Genomic DNA, 23,560 nt, shown 5'->3' with positions numbered 1-23,560 from the left:
AAAGGCGGGGTTCTGGAGAGAGAGAAAGAACAAGTTGATGAGTGGTTGAAGGATTTCGCCGATACTGAGGCTAACCTCAATCGCTTTATCGCTGAGCTGAAAGATGATCTCAAAGCTCTAGCTCCTGAGCCCGCTCCTCTGAGTCCGGGTTTAGTCGGCGAGCTCATATATTCCGGGTCGGATCACCTTAGAGATGAGGTATGGTCCTTCCCAGTTTGTCCCGAGCTTCCCAGCGTTCGCTTCGGCGGTGTTCTGAAAAACTTTTCGGAGAACCCGATCTCCTTCGTGGAATCTCCGCTGTCGAACGTTTGAGTTATAATGACGAGCCGTTTCATTCTGATAATTTTGTATGCGAACCAAGGCTGAATCTCTTCGTTCATCGATCAGATCAAGTTCGTCGAGGAGCCACTGAGTATTATCAGGATCGTTCTCGGGAGATAGACTCCGGCATAAGCTCGGTACTATCATTTCGGCTGGAATTATGCATTCCGTTCCGTAGACTAAGGCGAAAGGGGTTTCTCCTGTGGCTCGGCGAGGAGTTGTCCGATGCGACCATAGAACACCTTCGAGTTCGTCGGACCATGAGCCCTTTTTAGCATCGAGCCGTTTTTTTAATCCGTCGAGGATTGTTTTGTTAGCGGCTTCGGCTTGGCCGTTTCCTTGGGGATATCGTGGTGTTGACTTGCAAAGTCGGATTCCCCATTTGTCACAGAATCCTTGGAAGCGGGTTGATATAAACTGCGAGCAGTTATCCGTAACGATCTCATAAGGTATTCCGTGGTGACATAGGATATGTTTCCACACGAAGTTCTCGACTTGAGCGTCTTTTATGCTGGCGTAAGATTCGGCCTCTATCCACTTAGAGAAATAGTCGGTCAAGACGAGAACTAATTATATCCATTGACCATCGCATGAATGGATACGGCGAGGCGATTGGTGATAAGAGTTCGGCTGGCTGATGGATTGTTGGCGCGTGTCTTTGACATATTTCGCATCGTTTTGAAAAATGTTCGCAGTCTTTGATCATTGTCGGCCAGAAGAATCCGTGCCGTTTTATTTTAATGGCTAAAGCTCTTCCCCCGGAATGATTTCCGCACGAGCCACCGTGAATTTCCTTCATGATCTTGCAAACCGCTTCTCCTTCCACGCATGTCATTAAGGGTCCGGATAATCGCCACTTGTAAAGTTTTTCATCTACTAGAACGAAACGTGCAGCCTGAGCTTTGAGTTTCAGGGCTTTCCATTTGTCCGAGGGCAATTTCCCTTCGGATATGTAGCTTTTGATGGGTTCTATCCATTCTGAGTTGCAGTCATCTGGGTCGTCCGGGTCGTCTTGATCCGCGCCGATTTGTATTGGGAGGACGTGTTCTTCTTCGCCGAGCTCAATACTTGGCTTCTCAATAAATTCTACTTGGATGACTCTTCTCAGGCTCGGGTCAGATGTCGAGGCTAGAGCACCTAGGGCGTCAGATGATGAGCCGTCTACGTGCAGTAGCCAAGTTGTATCGAGTGGATTTTCCCGGGCCTCCTTAATGGGCAGTTCGACGATAAAATCGGCTAGGACCTGGGATTTTGCACATGTTTTGTTCCGATATTCGATCGTATTCGCTGAGCTCGATTGCCCACTAAGCCAGGCGTCCTTATTGGCTTGGACTGTGTAAGATGGCGCAGAGTGGCATGGATCCCATTACTATGACGGAATGGGATTGAAAGTAGGGTCGTAGCTTCCGAGCCGACATTATGACTCCTGAAACCAGTTTTTCCATTTACGAATAGCGAAATTCTGTGCCGGTGAAAGTCTGCGAGACGTAAAAAATCGGTTTCTGCTCGCCTCTGTCTTCTCGGACTAACACTCTGCTGACCGCAGTATCCGATACGGTAACATACAAGTATAGTGTTTCTCCGATTACGGGTTTTGCGAGGATGGGCGATGTTGCCAGATACTTCTTGAGTTCCTGAAAAGCTTCTTCGCATCGGGTCGTCCATTCGAACTTCTTATTTCCCTGAAGCACATCGTAAAAGGCCAAGCATTTGTCGGTTGAGCGAGAGATGAAACGATTAAGGGCCTTAACTCTTCCGGTTAGGCGCTGCACTTCTCGCTTGTTCTGAGGTGACGCCATTCCCAACAATGCCTCGATTTGCTTTGGATTTGCCTCGATGCCGCGGTGTGTGACTAGGTACCTGAGGAACTCGCCAGATCTTACTCCGAAGCGGCACTTTGTAGGATTGAGTTTGATGTTGTAGAGGTTAAGCTGCCTGAAAATTCGCGTAAATGGGGTATGTGATCTTTCTCTGCCATAGATTTCACTAACATGTCGTCGATGTAAACTTCCATTGTCTTCCCGATCTGCAATGCGAAGATTTTGTTGACGAAGCCTTGATAGGTTGCCCCGGCGTTTTTGAGTCCGAAGGGCATCACTCGGTAACAAAAGATGCCTTGTTCTGTGTAAAAAGCGGTTTTTTCCTGATCTTTGGGGTTCATCATGATCTTGTTGTAACCAGCGAAAGCGTCCATGAATGACAGTAGCTTGTTTCCAGAAGTTGATTCTACGAGGCGATCGATGTGCGGTAATGGAAAGCTGTCTTTCGGGCAGCCTTTGTTAAGGTCGGTGAAATCTACGCAGACTCTCCATTTGCCGTTTTTCTTTTTTACTATGACCGGGTTTGCGATCCAATCGGGATATTTTGCCTCGGTGATGGAGCCGATCCTCAGTAATTTCTCTACTTCGGCTTTTACGGCTTCTGCTCGCTCCCGACCCAATTTTCTCCTCTTCTGCTTGATAGGTTTGAAAGTCGGGTCGATGTAGAGCTCGTGTGATACGATGTCAACACTTACTCCGGGTAAATCTTCTGGGGACCAGGCGAACATATTGATGTTTTCTTTGAGGAAAGAGGTAAGTGCAGCTGTTAACTCTTCTCCTAGATCTCCGCCTATTTCTACGCATCGCTTGGGCTTTTCGTTTTCAATGCAGATGGAGATTACTGGATCGGGAGTTGGTGTTACGGATTCTCGAGCCTCCTCGATCCTTAGCTGCTATAATTGCTCAGAAATTGATTTCTCTTCAGCTCGGCCAAGCTTGACCTTCTTATGATCCGCATCGGCCGTCGATTCAGTGGCGGGGTTCCTGAGCTTGTGTGCTGCCATGAAGCAGATTCGAGCATTTTTTTGATTTCCCCAGATGGTTTTCACGGTGTCGCTTGTGGGAAATTTCAGGTAGAGATGATATGTCGAGGCGACGGCTCGGAACTGATTTAACCATGGTGTGTCGATAATTGCGTTGTACACGGTTGGCTGGTCGGTAACAGAGAAATCGACGATTTTTGTTACCCCTTTTGCTCGGACTGGTAACTTGATGGTTCCGAGAGTCATAGTGGTTTCCCCAGAGAATCCGAGCACAGGTCGTGGAGTTGGTACGATTTGCGTCATGTCGATCTTACGAGCTTCATCTCGTTTTCTGCCTTGGCTAGGGAGACCTTGATAGCGCTTATTTCCTGTTCTCTAGCGTATTCCTCGGCCCACCGAACGTTCTCTTCTGAATCTTCATCGTCCGAGATTCTGATCTGATCGGCCTCGGTAACTTCTGCTCGGGGAGGAGGGAGCTGCGGTTTGTTTCCTGATTTCCCAAGATTGCCGGCTCGGTTCGATCTCTTCCAATTTTTGGTGCGGTTCAGCAGACGGGCCTTGTAGTATTGCCAGGCGTGTAGAACACGAGCCGTGTTGGGTTGAGATCTGCTGCAGTTCGTCGATCCTGAAGATGCCTTGCGCCGAAACGGGTAGTCCTGATCTGTCCTTGGGAGGTAGCTGCTTCGAGTTGTTGCGCCAAGGATCGTATTGCCTGTTCTTGATCGTTCACCTTCTTCATAAGTTGAGCCATCATACTTCTTAGTTCTGCTAGGGTCGCGGGAGCAGCGGCTTCAGGAACGTCTGTCTGGTTTGGAGGGATCGGATTTCCCTCTGCGTCAACTGTGTTACCGGGGATTTGATTGTTGACCATCGTGGATTGGGTGGTTGGTTCTGTGTTCTAGGGCTAAGAGAAATCTCAATGAAACCCCCTCTTTCTAGCGCCAAATTGTGAGAGTCGAAACTCGCACAATAGAAATTGTATTAAGGGTTTCTTCAAAGAATGAGTCTTTGTGAGATTCTCAAAGAACAACAGAATTGTAGATTAACGCGTACGGTGTTCTTGATTGTATTATTGAAATAGTAAGGATTTGATCGTGAAAGTGTTTTAGAATATGAAAATAAGTGTTTTGCCTTCAAAGTCAGAGCGTTTTTGATAGACTGAAGTTGAGAGCGTTTTTGTGCATATTTAGGTTTAGGTTGAAGGATTTAGGTTTTAAATTTGGGGTCTATGGTTTAACGTTTAGTGTTTAGGTTTAAGGGTTTAGGGTTAAGAGTTTAGGGTTTAGGGTTTATGGTTTAGGGTTTATGGTTTAGGATTTGGTATTTAGGGTTTAGGGTTTAGGGGTTAGATTTTAGGTTTTGGGATTTATGGTGTAGAGTTTAGGTTTAGAGTTTAGGAGCAAATATACTATAATACTTTAAGAAGCAAGAAGAATGTTGGTTAGCGTTTTAGAGTGAAATATGACTACATGTCATGTCATCTGTATGATTGAATAGAAAACTAGAACCTCAACCAGATCTCGAAAAGTAAAGTAGTGCTTTCCTTGTTAAACGATTTAAAACACCGAAAACTCATAAGAATTTCGGCTTCACCATCAAAGCTTTGGGAATAAAGAAGAAGCTTTGCTAGCGGATTTGTTGTCAAATATGACTAGATGCTTTGTTTATCATTGAGCATAAGCACTAGAACCGCAACCGTATTCCGGATGCCTAAAGTAGGATTTAGGTTTTAAAGTTTGGGATTTATGGTTTAGGGTTTAGGTTTAAGGGTTTAGGGTTAACAGTTTATGGTTTAGGGTTTAGGGTTTTGGGTTTAGGATTTAGGCTTCAGGGGTTAGGGTTTAGGGGTTGGATTTTAAGTTTTGGGATTTAGGGTTTAGAGTTTAGGTTTAGTGTTTAGGATCAAATATAGTATGATACTTAGAGAAGCAAGAAGAATCTTGGTTAGCGTTTCGGAGTGAAATATGACTAGATGTCATGTGTATGATTGAATATATAAAACTAGAACCTCAACGAGATCCCGAAAAGTAAAGTAGTGCTTCCTTGTTATACGATTCAAGACTAAAAACTCATAAGATCTTTGACTTCACCATCAAAGCTTTGAGAATCAAGAAGTGGCTTGGTTAGCGGATTTATAGGGAAATATGACTAGATGCTTTGTGTATCGTTGAGCATAAGAACTAGAACCGCAACCGGCTTCGAGAAGCTAAAGTAGGATTTTGGTTATAAAGTTTGGGGACTATGGTTTTGGGTTTAGGTTTAAGGGTTTAGGGTTAAGAGTTTAGGATTTAGGGTTTAGGGTTTTAGGTTGAGGTTTTAGGGTTTTGGATTTTTAGTTTAGGGTGTATGATTTATGCTTAGGGTTTAAGGTTTTAGGTTTAGTGTTGAGGAGCAAATATACTTTAAAAAGTAGACACAATCTTTGTAAGCGTTTTGGAATCAAATATCTCAAGATGATAGGTGGATGATTGAGTTTTAGGGCTAAAACCACAACAAGGGTTATGAACCTAAATTTATCTTTCCCTGTTAGAAGATCCAAAACCAAAAATCATACGGACTTAGGCTACACCATCAAAGCTTTGAAGAGCAAGAAGAATCTGGGTTAGCATTTCAGAGTGAAATATGAGTAGATGTCATGTGTATGATTGAATATAAAACTAGAACCTCAACGAGATCCCAAAGAGTAAAGTAGTGCTTCCTTGTTATACGATTCAAAACCAAAAACTGTTAAGAACTTTGGGTTCACCATCAAAGCTTTGAGAATCATGAAGAAGCTTGGTTTGTGTTTTTGTAGTCCAAATTGACTTGATGTTTTGTTTATCATTCAGTATAAAAACTAGAAACGCAATAAGAACCCGGAAGTTAAAGTAGGATTCAGGGTTTAAGGTTTAAGGTTAAGGTTTTGCGTTTTGGCTTTAGGTTTTAAGGTTTAGGGTGTACGGTTTAGTGTTTAGAGTTAGGGTTTAGGGTTTAAGGTTAAGCGTTAGGGTTTAGGGTTTAGGGTTTAGGGATTAGATTTGAGGGTTTGGGATTTAGGGTGTAGGGTTTATGTTTAGTCTTTAGGAGCAAATATATTTAATACTTTAAGAAGCAAAAAAGAATCTAGGTTAGCGTTTCAGAGTTAAATATGACTAGATGTTATGTTTATGATTGAATATAAAACTAGAACGTCAACCAGATTTCGAAAAGTAAAGTAGTGCTTCCTTGTTAAACTGTTCAAAACCAAAAACTCATAAGAATTCGACTTCACTATTAAAGCTTTGAGAATCAAGAATAAGCTTGGTTAGCGGATTTGTAGTCAAATATGACTAGATGCTTTGTGTATCATTGAGCATAAGAACTAGAACCACAACCGGATTCCGTAAGCCTAAAGTAGGATTTAGGTTTTAAAGTTTGGGATCTATGGTTTAGGGTTTAGGGTTTAGGTTTAAGGGTTTAGGGTTTAGGGTTTAGGTTTAAGGGTTTAGGTTTAAGGGGTTAGGGTTAAGAGTTTATGGTTTAGGGTTTAGGGTTTAGGATTTAGGGTTTAGGGTTTACTGTTTTCGGGTTTATGGGTAGGATTTTAGGTTTTGGGATTTATGGTGTAGAGTTTAGGTTTAGTGTTGAGGAGCAAATATACTATAATAATTTAAGAAGCAAGAAGAATCTTGGTTAGCGTTTCAGAGTGAAATATGACTACATGTCATGTGTATGATTGAATAGAAAACTAGAACCTCAACCAGACTCGAAAAGTAAAGTAGTGCTTCCTTGTTAAACGATTCAAAACACCAAAAACTCATAAGAATTTCGGCTTCACCATCAAAGATTTGGGAATAAAGAAGAAGCTTTGCTAGCGGATTTGTAGTCAAATATGACTAGATGCTTTGTGTATCATTGAGTATAAGAACTAGAACCGCTACCGGATTCCGGAAGCCTAAAGTAGGATTTAGGTTTTAAAGTTTGAGATATATGGTTTAGGGTTTAGGTTTAAGGGTTTAGGGTTAAGAGTTTATGGTTTAGGGTTTACGGTTTCAGGTTTAGGATTAAGGGTTCAGGGGTTAGGGTTTAGGGGTTGGATTTTAGGTTTTGGGATTTAGGGTTTAGAGTTTAGGTTTAGTGTTTAGGATCAAATATAGTATGATACTTAGAGAAGCAAGAAGAATCTTGGTTAGCGTTTCGGAGTGAAATATGACTAGATGTAATGTATATGATTGAATATATAAAACTAGAACCTCAAAGAGATCCCGAAAAGTGAAATAGTGCTTCCTTGTTATACGATTCAAGACTAAAAACTCATAAGATCTTTGACTTTACCATCAAAGCTTGGAGAATCAGGAAGTGGCTTGGTTAGCGGATTTATAGCGAAATATGACTAGATGCTTTGTGTATCGTTGAGCATAAGAACTAGAACCGCAACCGGCTTCCAGAAGCTAAAGTAGGATTTTGGTTATAAAGTTTGGGGACTATGGTTTTGGGTTTAGGTTTAAGGGTTTAGGGTTAAGAGTTTAGGGTTTAGGGTTTTGGGTTTTGGGTTTAGGTTTTAAGGTTTTCGATTTTTAGTTTAGGGTGTAGGATTTATGTTTAGGGCTTAAGGTTTTAGGTTTAGTGTTGAGGAGCAAATATACTTTAGAAAGTAATCACAATCACAATCTTAGCGTTTTAGGGCTAAAACCACAACCAGGGCTATGAACCTAAATTTATCTTTCCCTGTTAGAAGATCCAAAACCAAAAATCATACAGACTTATGCTACACCATCAAAGCTTTGAAGAGCAAGAAGAATTACTACAAGAAAATTGCCATTTACCGACTTCAGTATTAGTCACTCTGTAGTCGTTAAACACCTCTTTACGACAAATAAACGACTATTAAACTTAGTCGCTAATCGAGAGTCGGTAAATAAGGTAGTCGTATTTTAGTCGCCAAAGAGCGACGAAGTTACGACTAAGTTTAAGTAATCGCTTTTTTAGTGACATTTTAGTCATTAAATTCAGCGACTTTTAGACGACAAATTAACGATTAACTTGAGGGTTATGTAGTCGTTGTAGGTAATTAGTCGTTAAAATTTACGACTATGTTGTCACTATATTTAAGACTGATTTGCGACTGAAATATCATTTAGTCGGAAATTTTAGTGACTGAATTGTTATCAAAAACCGACTGCTTGGTTACATTTTTGATGACTAAATTTGCGACTATTATTGTTATTAGAACATCTATATGATTGTTATAAAGATGGAAACCTTCCTGAGAAAACAAAACATTACAAGAAGCATAAACACAATACAAGAAGCATGAAAACAAATTTATTGTCATTTCAGAAAAGTACAAAACCCAAATTACAAAAACATGTTCGATTCACTACAACTTAGAACTTTGTTCAGCATAAGTACAAGCAACACAAGTACACATATATAAAAACTTTGAGTCGTGATATTGAGTCTTGAGGAAGGAGTTAAGATTCAAACCTATGAAGCAGATGAAGAGGGAGAGACAGCTGGAGAGGGTGAGATAGGATCTGTGGTTGTCTCCTTAGCTGAATGAGATTCGAGGAAATTGAGGAACCAAGGATCATTTTCGCGCAAAAACTTCTCCACTAAGGACAAGCAGCTCGGGAATTCTCAGCTTCACGCAAAGCAATCTTAGATTCATGCCTCTAATTGTAAGAGACCTGCTCTTCTATCTTGCGTTGAGCTTCAAGTAATTGTTCTTGCAAAGCCACAAAAGAAGTTGAGTCACATGCTTGCTTCCGCTTGCCATTGACAAGAGACTCTTTGAGGCTTCCTACTCCATAAGGAACGCCTCTCGAATCCCTCTCAGTGGACTGCAAAGTATAATAAAAGCTGAGATTAGAGAATAAAAAAGACAACTCGAAAACACTAAATGGGGAAACATAAAATGTTACCTAAAGAAATATGGTTGTACATTTCTCAGCTGTGAGCTCCCGTGTCCGCGAAGTGCCATCTGAAACAGCAGAAGCTTCAGCCTCGAGCTCAGACCGCCTCAGCTGCAAATTCTTCTGATATAACTCTGCAATCTTCTCCGCCTTTCGATCAACATACGTCCCATCAGGTTTTGTATGTGTTTTGATGAAAACGTCACCAATACTGACAGTTTTGCCCAATTGCTCTTCTTGTAATGAAAAAAAAACAAGTCATAGAAAAGTAGAGAAACATCAGATTAAAGTTGCAAAGGAGTAAACAGAGAGAAGACTTACCAATTCGTCTCGGATTTGATGATATGACTTAGACCCTGAGAAGTGTATGTGAGGACCTAGACCGTTACGGTCAGACATACGAGCATTTGAATAGATTTGACTTCTTTCCTGAGCTTCTTCAGTGTCCCAGTACGCAGTCATTTCCTTCCATAGAGTTTTCCCGATCCATTTAGGTTTCTTTCGACTAGTTCTTACAGTGCTAACCATGCCTTTCATTCTCCTTAAACAGATCTCGTTGAAGTAAAACTGAATAGTCCCTGTGATCAAAGGATCCCAATGGTGTGTTTTCTACAAATATAAAAGGTAATGTCAGTAAAAAAAAGAAGTGTAATCATATATATAAGAAGGGCTGAAAGAACACTTAACAGCAAACTCGAGGAAGTATTTCTCTTGTCTCTCTTGAGGCACACATATCCAGCTGTAGAAGGGACCATCAAATTTGTTTGTAAACACTCTAGTGATATTCCTAACAAGTCGTGAGTTTGTGTCCCGAGTAAACCTCCATACACAAGAAAAACAAGCAGTTATTATATGGCAGAAAATATCTAAATATCAGACCAAAGACTAGCAAAACATAAATTGTGGCTGCAAAGTATCATACAAACAGATCATATAGAGCAGAACATAGATTGTGGCTGCAAAGTATCATCTAGAACTAAACTTACACAATGACAGACATGATACTTTGCAGCCACAAGCAGTTGTTCTCGCAAACAACAAGTAGAGTAGAGACCTAGACAACACGACTCTTCAAACACATTGCAATAGATTGTGGCTGCAAAGTAACATCTAAATATCAAAGACCAAAGACGAACACAACACGAGACTAAAACGAGAAACAATTCAGACATTTTCTCAATCTAATCAATCTCACAAAGCTCATTACCCAACTAAACCCTAAGATCAAAACACAACTTAAACTACTTGTTCTCGCAAACAACAAAATAAGACCAACACAACAAGACTCTTCAAACAACAGAATAGATTGTGGCTGCAAAGTAACATCTATAATATCAAAGACTTTCAGACCAACACAACACGTCACAAAAAAAAAAAAAAAGTGACATTTGCTCAATCTAATCAATCTCACAAAGATCATTACCCAACTAAACCCTAAGAGCAAAACACATAACTTAAATCCTAAGAACAAAACACATAACAAGACTCTTCAAACAACAGAATAGATTGTCAGATGCATCCATAACATCCATAATATCAAAGACTTTCAGACTTTCAGACCAACACAACACGAGACACAACAAAGAAACAATTTAGACATTTTCTCAATCTAATCAATATCACAAAGCTCATTACTCAACTAAACCGACATTGAACACAACATGGGATCACAAACAAGAGAAGAAGAAGATCATACCATGTCGTATTCGGTCGAGGAATGGGAGAGAGGACGGTGACGAACTTATCCCTCTCCGGCAACATAAGCAGATCATTTAGGGATTGAAGTCTGTCCTCCTAGAGATCCGGCGACAGAGGTGGATATTCTTCGAAGTTGTTGCCTTGAGAGGATGGGTGACATAACATACCTAGTCAAATATAGTGTTTCAAAATATAATTAAACATAACATACCTAGTCAAATATAGTGTTTCAAAAATAATTTAAAAATGTTTGCATAATTTTCAAAATAACTTATGTACATATCATAATTAATAGAAATAACTTAAGTACATATCATAAACACAAAACTAATATTGTTCTTCGTCTTCTTGTTCTTCATCATCAGAAGACGATAAATTACATCGAAATTCATCTTCTGGATCGACATCTCCGGCATCTAAATCGAGGTTTATGGGGTTGCGATTGATTGTCAAATTGTCGAGTACAAGATCTTCTATTGTTGTTATTAAAACAGCATCATCATTTTCTGTTTGCAATAAACTCGGGTCTTTATTTTCATATTTTCCTAATATGTTTCCCCTTGGATTTACTTTTAAAACATTGAGCCACTCCCGCTTTGGTTTTTTCGTGTATGGATAAGGAATAAAGCACACTTGTTCCGCTTGAGATGCTGTTTGTAAATGCACCATATTTGGAGAATTAGATATTTGTATATGAACTAGAAAACTAAATGACCATATGTATATACCATACGTACCTAAAATAAAGGGTTCGTATTTGTTATATTTCCTCGATGAAAGAACGTCGACAACACCACTATTGCTCCTCCGAGTACCTCTTCCGAGCTTAGGGTCATACCACGAACATTTAAAAAGTGTGATTTTCAAACTGAGCACCCCCTCATACTCAAGTTCTATGATATCAGTTAAGTTTCCGTAAAAATCTGCGGCGTCAGATGCATCCGTATAATTTTCACCTTTCACACATACACCATAGTTACAAGTCTTACGTCCAACTCCATGACTCTGCGTATGAAACAAATAGCCTCTTGTAAAATACATTGGCCATGTTTTGACTTTGTGCAAAGGTCCATCGACTATCTCTTGAACCCAAGTTGGAAAAGGATTACTAGAGTTCCAATATGTAACCTTTATGCAAATTTAGAAATAAACATCATTAGAGATAACAATAACAATAAATAAATGCAAATCATATAGATAAACTATTTAGACATACATAATCTTTCACCCACACATGATATTCCTCATTTCTTTTCACAAGGAGTTCTTTTTCGTTCAATCCTGGATATTTAATAGAAAGAAAATCTTCGAACATATTATAAAGACAAAAACAACATATAAGGGTTAGTAAACAAACATTTATAATTAACTTAAAATGGGAGTATGACTTTTGTTATATACCTCTCAATTACCTGAAAATAATCACAATTCCGTATAACATATCCATGTGCGCATTGATAATCTTCCTCTGATAGCCATACTTCATGTATTTCTCCACTTGGACGACCAACAGAACTAAATATATTAGGTACTCCAAGAACATGATATACAGGAACTTCACCCTCATTGAATCTTGTTAACCTGATCCAAAAGAGGTAATTCATGGTTATTTTTGCGCATAGAAAACTTGCTTGGTGCAGATGTTTAATTAATTACTATTAGTTACGTACCTTGATTTTGTTTGTATATTATCGGCAAAGTAGTGCTCTGAACCGCCAAATATGACTAGATGCTTTGTGTATCGTTGAGCATAAGAACTAGAACCGCAACCGGCTTCCAGAAGCTAAAGTAGGATTTTGGTTATAAAGTTTGGGGACTATGGTTTTGGGTTTAGGTTTAAGGGTTTAGGGTAAAGAGTTTAGGGTTTAGGGTTTTGGGTTTAGGTTTTAGGGTTTTGGATTTTTAGTTTAGGGTGTAGGATTTATGTTTAGGGTTTAAGGTTTTAGGTTTAGTGTTGAGGAGCAAATATACTTTCAAAAGTAAGCACAATCTTTGTAATCGTTTTGGAATCAAATATCTCAAGATGATAGGTGAATGATTGAGTTTTAGGGCTAAAACCACAACCAGGGGTATGAACCTAAATTTATCTTTCCATGTTAGAAGATCCAAAACCAAAAATCATACGGACTTAGGCTACACCATCAAAGCTTTGAAGAGCAAAAAGAATCTGGGTTAGCATTTCGGAGTGAAATATGAGTAGATGTCATGTGTATGATTGAATATAAAACTAGAACCTCAACGAGATCGCGAAGAGTAAAGTAGTGCTTCCTTGTTATACGATTCAAAACCCAAAAACTGTTAAGAACTTTGGCTTCACCATCAAAGCTTTGAGAATCATGAAGAAGCTTGGTTTGTGTTTTTGTAGTCCAAATTGACTTGATGTTTTGTTTATCATTCAGTATAAAAACTAGAAACGCAATAAGAACACGGAAGTTAAAGTAGGATTCAGGTTTTAAGGTTTAAGGTTAAGGTTTTGCGATTAGGGTTTAGGTTTTAAGGTTTAGGGTGTACGGTTTAGGGTTTAGAGTTAGGGTTTAGGGTTTAAGGTTTAGCGTTAGGGTTTAGGATTTAGGGTTTAGGGATTAGATTTAGGGTTTGGGATTTAGGGTCTAGGGTTTATGTTTAGTGTTTAGGAGCAAATATATTATAATACTTTAAGAAGCAAGAAAAATCTTGGTTTCCGTTTCGGAGTGAAATATGACTACGTTTTGTCATGTGTATGATTAAATATAAAACTAGAACCTTAACCAGATCCCGAAAGGTAAAGTATTATTTCCCTATTGTACGATTCAAAACCAATAAGAACTTCGCCTTGACCATCAAAGCTTTGAGAATCAAGAAGCTTGGTTAGCGTATTTGTAGTCAATTATGACTAGATGCTTTGTGTATCATTGAGTATAAGAACTAGAACCGCAACTGGATTCCGCAAGCTAAAGTAGGGTTTAGGTTTAAAAGTTTGGGGTATATGGTTTAGGGTTTAGGGTTTAGGATCAAATATACTCTGATACTTAGAGAAGCAAGAAGAATTTGGGTTAGCGTTTCAAAGTGAAATATGACTAGATGTCATGTGTATGATTAAATATAAAACTAGAACCTCAACTAGATCGCGAAAAGTAAAGTAGTGCTTCCTTGTTAAACGATTCAAAACCAAAAACTCATAAGAACTTCGGCTTCACTATCAAAGCTTTGAGAATCAAGAAGAAGCTTGGTTAGCGGATTTGTAGTCAAATATGACAAGATGGTTTGTGTATCATTAGGCATAAGAACTAGAACCGCAACCGGATTCCGGAAGCTTAAAGTATTATTTAGGTTTTAAAGTTTGGGATCTATGGTTTAGGGTTTAGGGTTTAGGTTTAAGGTTTTAGGGTTTAGGGTTTACGGTTTTGGGTTTAGGATTTATGGTTCAGGGGTTAGGGTTTAGGGGTTGGATTTTCGGTTTTAGGATTTAGGGTGTAGAGTTTAGGTTTAGTGTTTAGGATCAAATATACAATGATACTTTAACAAGCAATAAGAATCTTGGTTAGGGTTTCAGAGTGAAATATTACTAGATGTCATGTGTATGACTGAATATAAAACTAGAACCCCAACGAGATCCTGAAAAGTAAAGTAGTGCTTCCTTGTTATAAAATTTAAAACCAAAAACTCATGAGAACATCAGCCACACCATCAAAGCTTTGAGAATCATGAAGAAGCTTGGTTTGTGTTTTTGTAGTCAAATATGACTTGATGTTTTGTTTATCATTCAATATAAGAACTAGAAACGCAAAAAGAACCCGGAAGTTAAAGTAGGGTTCAGGGTTTAAGGTTTTAGGTTAAGGTTTTGCATTTAAGGTTTAGGTTTTAAGGTTTTGGGTGGACGGTTTAGGGTTTAGAGTTAGGGTTTAACGTTTAAGGTATAGCGTTAGGGTTTCGGGTTTAGGGTTTATGGATTAGATTTTAGGGTTTGGGATTTAGGGTGTAGGGTTTAGGTTTAGTGTTTAGGAGCAAATATACTATAATTCTTCAAGAAGCAAAAGAATCTTGGTTAGCGTTTGAGAGTGAAATATGACTACATGTCATCTGTATTGTTGCCCTATTATACGATTCAAAACCAAAAACTAATAAGAACTTTAGCTACACCATCAAAGCTTTGAGAATCAAAAACTATAGCTTGGTTAGCGGATTTGTAGTCAAATATGACTAGATGCTTTGTGTATCATTGAGCATACGAATTAGAAGAGCAACCGGATTCCAGAAGCTAAACTATCTAGGATTTAAGTTTTAAAGTTTGGGGTCTATGGTTTAGGGTTTAGGGTAAAGAGTTTTGAGTTTAGGGTTTAGGTTTTAGTGTTTAGGGTTTAGGGTTTAGGGTTTAAGATTTAGGTTTTTGGATTTGTGAAAGTCAAAACTCGCACAATAGAAATTGTATTAAGGGTTCCTTCAAAGAACGGATCTTTGTGAGATTCTCAAAGAACAACAGAATTGCTGATTACCGGGGACGATGTTCTTGGTTATATTATTGAAATAATGAGGATTTGATCGTACAAGTGTTTAGAAATATGGAAAATAAGTGTTTTGCCTTCAAAATCAGAGCGGTTTTGTTTGTCCCCTTTGAGAGCGTTTTTGTGCGTGTCCCCTTTGTTTGTCCTCAGAGGTGCTTTATATAGGGCTTTGGCAGATCGCTTCTCGCGATATTCTCGGAAGATTTCTCTTTATCTTAGAGTTGGCGAAGGAGATTGTCTTTATCTTCCGAAGATTTTGGGAACTTCTATATTCAGTGACATCCTCGGAGATTCTCTAATATCTCTTCCGGGTTTTTCGGAAATGGTATGTTTGATCTTGTATTGGTTAAGTCTTTTCTTGAAGGTTTTCTGACCCGATCCGAAGTTCTTCCGAGCCGGGTTGAGCTGACCCTCGGGTAGTGGCTGAGCTGCTCGGACCGCGCTAGTCGAATGATGCACTCCCGAGGCGTCTTGAAACCCGCCACAGGATGATTTTCCAGGTTGCCATCCGAGGCACTTCGAGACCGGGTCGAGGAACCATTTTGAGTTGATGCTCCGAGGCGTTCTCGATGTCACCTCGGGATGGTTCCTCGATGTGATCTTTGAGGTGAAGATGATGCTGTGTCTTCTTCGAGTGCCCACGAGCAGATGATCTCTTTTACGGTTCGGGAAGATACCAATGCCGATATTGCTCGGGAATTGGATTTGCCCGATGATCCCGAGCCGCCTCTCGTCCGGAGGCCCCTTGCCCCGATGGCCGACGAAGACGGGACGTCCAATTGGCGAGACGTGCCCGAGCCCTTAATGCCGACGATAAAGATTGAGGACTTTCTTTATTTTGGCCCGAACGAGAAGGAAGACATTCTGCATCTCAACGAGCAGAGGGCTTTTGAGAAAGCCGAGAAGAAGAAGAGGAAGAAGAATAAGAGGGCGATAGTGCCGGATCCCCCTGGCTCAAAATTATGCATTGAGCGGTCCATTTCGGATCTCAGGGCCAGATTCGGTCTTGGTGCAGTAACCTTGCGCGTGCCGAGTCTCGATGAGCGAGCCGACAATCCCCCTACGGGTTTCTATACTCTGTATGAGGGATTTATTTACGGTTGTTTCTTGTGGCTGCCAGTCCCGAGACTGGTTTTGGAATACGTGACATCGTACCAGATTGCCCTCTCCCAGATCACGATGCAATCCTTGAGACATCTGCTCGGGATTTTGATTCGGAGTTATGAGTCTGAAACTGATATTACGCTTGCTCATCTGAGAAATCTTCTTGAGATCCGGCGGGTTCCCAAATCCGAAGTGGATCAGTATTACAAGGACGAGTCGTATACCGATCACTTCTTCTTCGTGGCTCTCGGAGATGCTGTTCACGACGACCTTCTCGGGACGGTTCTGACGAGATGGGGAACTTCGGGTAGTTGTAGCTAACAATTTATTTGTGTCCGACGCGGTTTTATAGTTTCTTTTTCTAACGGTAGTTTTTCTTTGTTGCAGAACGCACCCTCAAGTTCCTTGAGCCGATTCGAGATGATTTCCTTTCGGCTTTTCACGCGTTATCATCTCGGAAGTGCGATTGGTCGAAACATTTCTCTCGGGATCGAGTCGAACGAGCCCTCCGTTTTCTTCACGGCGTTTCTGTCCTTCCAGGTCGGAATCTTCGGACCATCGTACTCAATTCTTGGTCGATATGCAGTCAACCAAACTTACTTTGAGGGAGGTGTACGCGAAGAAGAAAGAAGATAAAGAGAGACGCTTGGCAAAGGAGAAACGCCTTGCGGATGCAGGGCTGATTTCGCCGCAGGCGGCCTCTCCCGATGAGACTCAAGACCGGGACATTGTTCCCGATGTTACAGCCCCTGTTGATCCGACGCCTTTCGAGGCTCAAGAGGTTGATCCCACTGCTGCTGCGCCTTTGCCCGAGGCGATTGTCGCGCTGCCAGCGAGCGACAAGGCGGTGGGTAAGCGCGCTCGGACGGATGATTTAACGTCCAAGAAGAAGAGTAAGAAGAAGAAGGCCTCGGGCGCCAAGGCGGAATTAGAGCTCCCAATTTTTGAAGATCGGGTAGCCTCTGCAAACCTCCTCGGGGGATGCGCCGATCCTTTGCTTCCTCCTCCGGATACTCTTCTCGAGTCGCGGAAGTATGCTGAAACGGCGTCTCATTTCATGCGGGTAGGCGCCTATTCAACTTTTTCATTTTTCGTCCTTATGTTTGGAGTTCCGATCCTGTAACTTTTTTTAAATCTGTTCTCTAGGCTGTCGCCTCGATGAACCGAATGGTGCATTCGTACGATTCGGCCATGAGAAATAACATTGAGGCGAACAACAGGTCTGCCGAAGCAGATTCTCGAATTCAAGGTGTCGAGTGAGAAAGAGACGAGGCGCTCTCCCAAGCCGCCGCCGCGAAGATGGAGAAGGAGGAGGTCGAGAGGGAGGCCTTCGTGAACAAGGCGAATGCCATCAAGATGGCCGAGCTCAATTTGAGGGCGGATTCCGAGGTTTTTCGTTTCAAACGCATGCTGGCCGAGGCGAGGGGGCTCCGCGATAGCGAAGTGGCTCGGGCTTCTCAAACGGCTAGGCGCGAGACATCGAAGGTTTTTATCGCCAAACTCAAAGCCCCCGAGCAGAAGGTGTCGCTCCTTGACAGGATCAACGACCAGTTTATGAACTTATCCCAGGCGCGAGCTAATGCGCAACTGATCAAGGCACTTGAGGAAGGTGGGGTATTGGCAACTGAGAAGGACCAGGTTGAGGAATGGCTGAAAGAATTCGCCAATACCGAGGTCGATTTCACCAATTTTATCACCTAGCTGAAAGAGGAACTCAAGGCTCCTACTCCCGACCCCACTTCTTTAAGTCCGGGCGGCCACAGATCGGTTGAGACTCTTGCCGACGAGGCGGGGGTCACTGATCAGTCTAGGTCGCTTCTGCCTGCCGAAGATATTCGCTCGTCTGAAGAGCTCGACTAAGTACCCGACGTGGGAGCCGGTTTTTGTTATTATTATTTTTTTGTTTTGTTAATTTGTTCGGTTGTTTTACTTGTGCCTGGATGGCTTTATCCGATGACTTGTAGAACATATGCCTGGATGGCTTTATCCATTTTTAAATTCTGAAACACTTAGTTGGATTCTGAAAAACCTGAACTATTTTATTGCCTGCTGTGATTCAGTTTGAGTATTTTGGGTGAAACTTCTCGGTTGCGACCCGATCTGATTCACCCTTTGAGCAGCATTTAGAAACGAGCTGGGGTACCGCTGTTTGAATATGACCGGGTTTCTGAAGATAGAAATTTCTTCTCATAAGTAATCTGAAAGAATTTATCTCGTATTTATATAGCGTGCTATAGCCGAGCATGCGTAAAAGATACTCCGAGCCGTCGCTCATTGTATTTAGCCGAAGAGTTCAATAGTTGTGAATCGAATTTATTATTTATGCCGAAGTTAAAACTTTATAAAATAATAAATGCGACTATGGATATGCGAGTAATAATAAGTGCGTGCCTTTGACATTTTTTGCATCGTTTTGAAAAAATTTTGCAGTCTTTGATCATTGTCGGCAGAAGAATCCGTGGCGTTTTATTTTGATGGCTAAGGCTCTTCCCAGGAATGATTTCCGCACGAGCCTCCACGCATGTCATTAAGGGTCCGGATAATCACCACTTGTAGAGTTTTTCATCTACCAGAACGAAATGTGCAGCCTGAGCTTTTAAGTTTCCGAGCTTCCCATTTGTCCGAGGGAAATTTCCCTTTGGATATGTAGCTTTTAATGGGTTCTATCAACTCTAAGCTGCACTCGTCTTGGCTGTCGTCCGGAGCGTCGTCGTGATCCGTGCCGATTTGTATGGGGAGGACATGTTCTTCTTTGCCAAGGTCAATGCTTGGTTTTTTTATGAACTCTACTAGGATGACTCTTCTCAATGCTCGGGTCAGATGTTGAGGCTAGAGCAGCTAGGGCGTCAGCCGATGTATTTTCTCCTCGCCAGATTTTGTACATGAGTCGGATAGGCTTCCATTCTTTCGTCCCGAGCTGTGTATTCTACGTTGAACTGATTTGCGACGAGTTCGGAGTCGCAAAATGCTCTGATTTTTTTCTATCTTTAGCCCCCGAGCAAGATTAAGTTCGGCTACGAGCGCTTCGTATTTGGCCACATTGTTGGTAGCCTCGAAGTTTGATCTAAATGATTGCTCGAGGACTTCTCCCGTTGTCGAAGTGAGGCGGATGCCTACACCCGAACCTTGCTTTGATGACGAGCCGTCTACGTGCAATAGCCAAGTTGTATCGAGTGGATTTTCCCGAGCCTCCTTAGTGGGCAGTTCGACGATAAAATTGGCTAGGACCTGGGATTTTGCACATGTTTTGTTCCGATACTCGATGTCATATTCGCTGAGCTCGATTGCCCATTTAGCTAGGCGTCCTGATTGGCTTGGACTATGTAAGATAGCGCGAAGCGGCATGGATCCCATTACTATGATGGAATGGGATTGAAAGTAGGGTCGCAGTTTCCGAGCCGACATTATGACTGCTAAAGCGAGTTTCTCCATTTGCGGGTAGCGAGATTCCGCGCCGGTGAATGTCTGTGAGACGTATAAAATCGGTTTCTGTTCACCTCTGTCTTCTCGGACTAACACTCCGCTGACTACAATATCTGATACGGTAACATACAAGTATAGTGGTTCTCCGATTACGGGTTTTGCGAGGATAGGTGGTGTTGCCAGATACTTCTTGAGTTCCTGAAAAGCTTCTTCGTATCGGGTTGTTTATTCGAATTTCTTGTTTCCCCGAAGCACATCGTAAAAGGCCAAGCATTTGTCGGTTGAGCGAGAGATGAAACGGTTAAGGGCCGCAACTCTTCCATTAGACGTTGCACTTCTCGCTTGTTTTGAGGTGACGCCATTCCCAACAATGCCTCGATTTGCTTCGGATTCGCCTCGATGCCGCGGTGAGTGACTAGATACCCGAGGAACTCTCCGGATCTTACCCCGAAGTGGCACTTGGCTGGATTGAGTTTGACGTTGTAGAGGTTAAGCTGCTGGAAACATTCGCGCAAATGGGATACGTGTTCTTCCTCTGCCATGGATTTCACCAACATGTCGTCGATGTAAACTTACATTGTCTTCCCGATCTGTAATGCAAAGATTTTGTTGACGAAGCGTTGATAAGTTGCCAGCGTTTTTGAGTCCGAATGGCATCACTCGGTAACAAAAGATGCCTTGTTCTGTGTAGAATGCGGCTTTTTCTTGATCCACGGGGTTCATCATGATCTGGTTGTAACCAGCAAAAGCGTCCATGAATGACAACAACTTGTTTCCAGAAGTTGATTCTACGAGGCAATCGAGGTGCGGTAATGGGAAACTGTCTTTTGGGTAGGCTTTGTTAAGGTCGGTGAAATCTACGCAGACTCTCCATTTACCGTTTTTCTTTTTTAATACGACTGAGTTCGCGAGTCAATCGAGATATTTTGCCTCGGTGATGGACCCGATCCTCAGTAATTTCTCTACTTCGGCTTTCACGGCTTCTGCTCGCTCCCGACCCAATTTTCTCCTCTTCTGCTTAACAAGTTTGAACGTCGGGTCGATGTTGAGCTCGTGTGATACGATATCAACACTTACTCCTGGCAGATCTTCCGGGGACCAGGCGAATGTATTGACTTTTTCTCTGAATTCAGCTGTTAATTCTTCTCCTAGGTCTCCTCAGATTTCCACGCACCGCTCGGGTTTTTCGTCATCAAGGCAGATAGAGATTATCGGATTGGGGATTGGTCTTGTGGATTCTCGAGCCTCCTCGATCTTTAGCTGCTATAATTGCTCGGAAATTACTTTCTCTTCAGCTAGGCCAAGCTTAGCTTTCTTATGATTTGCGTCGGCCGTTGACTCAGTGACGGGTTCCTGAGCTTGTGTGCTGCCATGAAGCAGATTCGAGCATTTTCTAATTTCCCCATATGGTTTTCACGCCGTTACTCGTGGGAAATTTCAGGCAGAGATGATATGTCGAAGCGACGACTCGGAAATGATTTAACCATGGTGTGGCGATAATTACGTTATAAACGGTCGGCTGGTCGGTAACAGGGAAATCGACGATTTTTGTTACCCCTTTGGCTCGGAATGGTAATTTGATGGTCCCGAGAGTCATAGTGGTTTCCCCAGAGAATCCGAGCACATATCGCGGAGTTGGTACAATTTGCGTCATGTCGACCTTCATTTCTCGCAGACTTGTAAGAAAAATTATGTCAAGTGTGTTTCCCGTGTCGATCAGAACTCGTTCGACGTTGAAATCACCAATGGTTAGTGTAATGACTAAAGGATCGTTGTGCGGACGGTCCAAGCCGTTGGTATCGCTTTCGTGAAAGGTCACTTCGTCATCTAATCCGAGCACAGGTCGCGGAGTTGGTACGATTTGAGTCGGCCTTCCTCTGATAAGGTTTGATCGATGCCGTCGTGTCTTGACAGAAAGCCGAATCTCCTAAAATTGTGAAGATCCTTCCTCGAGCAGCTTCTGGCTCATCGTCGTTTGCTTCGCGATTGCGTCGGTCTCTTTTGGATCCTTTCAGGTTCGCCGCGGGGGCCGCCTGCTCGGGATTGGCCACGACATTGACCTGCTCGATTTTAGCCTTTTCCGCTTCTAAGTCCTCGATGGTTAGGCCTCCACCAATCTCTCCGGCTAGGAATTTAGTTGCCAACTTTTCCCCGAAGCTACGACATCTGGAAGTATGATGGCAGTAACTCTTATGCAACTCACAGTATTCGTACTCGTTTCCTGCGGGTTGATCCTTCGTCTAGGTGTAGGATTCTCGTCCGCGCCCTCGACCGCGGCCTCGTCCTTGACCACGGGGTGTATCAGCTTGGCAATTATGGGCTCCGGAGAAATTTCGTCCTTCATGGTGAACGAATGTCCCGCCTTGAGCGCCCTTTTTGTGGTTCGGAGCGCTGAGTTGGGATTTATCGCTGCGAGGCGTCTGCTTAGGCGGCTCGTGACTTTTTGATAGTAGTTCCATTTTTTCCTCATCGGAAACGTAATCCGAGGCTCGGTGCAAGGCATCTCGGATTGTCTGTGGTTTGGACAAGTTTAACTCCTTTCGAAATTCGGACTTGTACCACAGTGCTTTCTTCAGAGCAGAGAGAGCCGCTACATCGTTGATTCCTTCGATTTTGGCTAGGGTAGATCGGATTTTTGCGAGGAAGTCTCGAAGTGGCTCATTTGGCTGCTGAGACAATGACCACAGATCGGCGTCTGACGTGCAAGGATCGATTAACACCGAATATTGCTCTAGGAAGAGCGTCGATAGGTTCTGAAAAGTGTCCACAGAATTTCCCTCGAGTCTTGAGAACGAATCCAGGGCTAGTCCTTTCAAGTGTTCGACGAACAGATGACAGAGACCGGTGTCTCTTTCGTCGGGTCTAAATTTGGCTCGGGCCACAGAGATTATGAATGACTTCAAATGTCCTTTCGGGTCGGAGGATCCATTGAAGTATTCGAACCTTTGCTTCCCTGGATCTGAGATTATTGCGTTGGAGATCCTGCGTGTGAAAGGAGTGTTGTGGGACTCCTCCAGAATGAGGTCGATGTTTGGGGCCAAGGGGACTGTATTATGCATTTGGGATCTTACAAGCTTCATCTCGTTTTCTGCTTTGGCTAGGGAGAGCTTGATAGTGCTTATTTCTTGTTCTCTGGCGCATTCCTCAGCCCATCGAACGTTCTCTTCTGAATCTTCATCGTTTGAGACCTCGATCTGATCGGCCTCGGCAAATCTGCTCAGGGAAGAGGGAGCTGCGGATTCTGTTCGGCTCGTCGTGATTCAAATTCCCAAAGTTGTCGGCTCTGCTCGGTCTCTTCCAATTTCCGGCGCGGTTCTGCGGATGGGCCTCGTCGTGTTGCCAGGTGTGTGGAACACGAGCCGTGTTGGGTTGAGATCTGCTGCTGTTCGTCGATCCTGAAAATGCCTTGCGCCGAAACGAGTAGTCCTGATCTGTCCTTGGGTGGTAGCTGCTTCGAGTTGTTGCGCCAAAGACCGATTCGCCTATTCTTGACCGTTTACCTTCTTCTGAAGTTGAGCCATCATACTTCTTAATTTTGCTAGGACCGCGGGAGCGGTGGCTTCAGGAACGTCTGTCTCGTTTGGAGGGATCGGGTTTCCCTCTGCGTCAACTGTGTTATCGGGGATCTGATTGTTGACCATTGTGGATTGGTTGGTTGGTTCTGTGTTCTGGGAGTAAGAGAAATCTCAATCGTTCCCCTCCTTCTAGCGCCAAATTGTGAGAGTCAAAACTCGAACAATAGAAATTGTACTAAGGGTTCCTTCAAAGAACGGATCTTTGTGAGATTCTCAAAGAACATTAGGACGGTGTTCTTGGTTATATTATTGAAATAATGAGGATTTGATCGTACAAGTGTT

At 42.4% G+C, this 23,560-nt stretch overlaps 4 pseudogenes across 4 annotated transcripts; 1 reads left to right on the top strand and 3 right to left on the bottom strand.

Moving 5' to 3' along the window:
* Positions 1 to 101: 101 nt before the first annotated feature.
* AT1G40137 lies at positions 102 to 3,995 on the bottom strand (annotated as a pseudogene; the record flags this gene model as incomplete). The annotated part of the gene is made up of 1 exon: positions 102 to 3,995.
* Positions 3,996 to 8,573: 4,578 nt separating this feature from the next.
* AT1G40135 lies at positions 8,574 to 12,299 on the bottom strand (annotated as a pseudogene; the record flags this gene model as incomplete). Its single annotated transcript has 1 exon — positions 8,574 to 12,299.
* Positions 12,300 to 15,824: 3,525 nt separating this feature from the next.
* AT1G40133 lies at positions 15,825 to 18,140 on the top strand (annotated as a pseudogene; the record flags this gene model as incomplete). Its single annotated transcript has 6 exons — positions 15,825 to 16,587; positions 16,668 to 16,740; positions 16,821 to 17,343; positions 17,427 to 17,500; positions 17,546 to 17,954; positions 17,991 to 18,140.
* A 514-nt stretch (positions 18,141 to 18,654) lies between these two features.
* AT1G40131 lies at positions 18,655 to 23,344 on the bottom strand (annotated as a pseudogene; the record flags this gene model as incomplete). The annotated part of the gene is made up of 1 exon: positions 18,655 to 23,344.
* Between the last annotated feature and the right edge of the window lie 216 nt (positions 23,345 to 23,560).

This window comes from Arabidopsis thaliana (genome assembly GCF_000001735.4).
Source record: "Arabidopsis thaliana chromosome 1 sequence".
NCBI lineage: Eukaryota > Viridiplantae > Streptophyta > Magnoliopsida > Brassicales > Brassicaceae > Arabidopsis > Arabidopsis thaliana.
The sequence above is the reverse complement of the archived record's forward strand: the minus strand, read 5'-3'. Positions and strand labels throughout refer to the sequence as shown.